Genomic DNA, 2325 nt, shown 5'->3' on the forward strand with positions numbered 1-2325 from the left:
ATTATATTGCATTTCTGTCAAGAGATCAATCAAAAATTACACATTGGACCTTTGAAATGTGTGATACACTTAGACCAAACTATCTGTTTTGTAAAGCAGTATTAAGAATTATGTTGCAGGAAGTTTAAATGTGTATGTCAATTACTGGTTAATTTAAGAACAAATAAGTAAACTGATGCCTCGAAAACACTTCCAGAACATCTGCTGCTGCATCTACTTGATTTATAACATATTTCCGCTTGTGTTGCAGCTGGTCGATAGTCGTGGTTTATTTATGGCAAGCAGACAAAGCAGAGCTTTGACCTCTTCCCAGAGCTACTGTTTGTATGCAGCATCCTATCCTATCATTATTTCTGTTGCATTCCTTTACAGTTTTAGTGAAAGTCATAGACTATATTTTCTAATGGAAGGATGGTATTTACTGATTCTCCTAAAATATATAACTGCAACAATTTTCAATGTGAAGTGCATAAATCAATAGCAGGATTTTTTGTAGAGTAAACAAGTGAAATACAGAAAAGCAAATGTCTACAGTGAATATAATCCACTGAAGGTTGTAGGTGAGTAAGAGCGAGCATATTAGAGTAAAAAACTTTGTTGTATAATCAATCAAAATGCGTTTTTCTTGTTTGGAAATGTCAACGTCAAGTCACTAACATTCAGAAGTTGCCATACAGAGGCTGACGGGATGTCTTCCTTAAAATGATGGATGGGATAACACTGTTGTTTAAAGGTGGAAAAGACAGCACAATTATTTTTGTATTGCTAAAGAAGACAGTGAATTTTTATTCTGCTGGACTATAGGTTATCTCATATGCTCTTTGTTCATCCACTTTGTTTAGGCAAGGCTTAGATTCCTTTCATCTTTGACTGTTGTTGTGGCGAATCGGCCTTCCATCGCAGAAAGAAATCTCAGAGACAAGGGTTCCAGGTGTCAAGAGTTTAAACTTTATTTGCCCAGGCAAGCAAAGTGGGATATTCAGAGTTCATCTGAAGTGATCCAACGAATACACATCTGACTCCATCGTTTATACATTGTTTTCAAGTTGTTATCACAGTTTAAACCAATCATGTGTGCATGACATCGTCTTCTTCCAATCAGGTTTCAAATGACATCACCTTTTCATTAATCAAACTGAAGTTGGGTTAGATTGATTAAAAAATATGAACTCAAGAAATTACAGATAAACCATAAAAACAAAACATAATAAATAAACATGATTTCTGAGATTTAAAAAACGTGTTATATGTTATGGCAAATAAAGTCAACATTTACACAGGTTAAATATGCATGTCATTTTTTCACAGTACCTTGTTTTACAGTGTATAATATCTGTATAAAAATATTTTATCTTGTCTTACAAATACATCGACAGTAAATATATAGACAGTACAACCACTGCAACAAGAAAAATAGCTTGTATGTTTGTAACAACATGTGTAACAAATTGCATCTCCCAGCTGTGAGCATTTATTGCCTCCATTCAGTATGCATGTGTAACTTTTTATAAGACAAAACATTATAGGCTAACCATAGAAGGATGACTCCATAAAAGGCTTTTTACATGTTTATGTGTTGCATTTTTTACTAAAAACCTAGATTTGTAAATGCAGTGTAATATAAATTGTTATTATTATGCTATTCCCTACTATCGAGTCTCGACGTCATGCTGGCTTCTCCTTTACGCAAACAAATGCGCTCGAGCTCTCCACACGAACAGAAAAAGTAGCAAACGCGAGACGCGCGACCCATGCGGTCAGTAATCGTTCATTCGTGGAAAGCGTGCATTTGTTTGGAGTTGGATAGCTTTTGGTAAACGTTATTTTAGCAAGTGTGTATCTCTTACCCTCTGTAGTGTCAGGATAAGATTTGCTGTCGAGTTATCTGCGTAGTGCCAACGTTTTGCAGTCGTATTTTCTTCAACATTTTCAGATTCCCCTGTTAATGTGTGTTCAAAAATTGGCAGCTTCATAACACCTTCAATTGGTGTTCTCTAAGAAATTTAACAAATGAGACTTAACCCTTCAAATAGCCTTTATACTTTATGTGATGGATCACCTGCGCATTTTTGCAACTTCGTTCCTGGACTCTGGATCATCGAAGACGCTTAACTGCTGTCGATGGGGCATACAAGTAAACTGGTTTTCTTCCCTTTTGTAGATTCATTATTAAAGTTCATACAGTATGCTTGGCATAGTCCACGTGGACAAACGTGATTCCCTGACTCAGGTGTGGGAAAGCTCTGTAAGTAGACTTTTCCCCATCTCATTGCAGCATCCTTATCGTGCAGCATATTATGAACTGAAATCCAATCCAAAGCAAGC

Source organism: Triplophysa dalaica, chromosome 6 (assembly GCF_015846415.1).
Source record: "Triplophysa dalaica isolate WHDGS20190420 chromosome 6, ASM1584641v1, whole genome shotgun sequence".
Classification (NCBI taxonomy): Eukaryota; Metazoa; Chordata; class Actinopteri; order Cypriniformes; family Nemacheilidae; genus Triplophysa; species Triplophysa dalaica.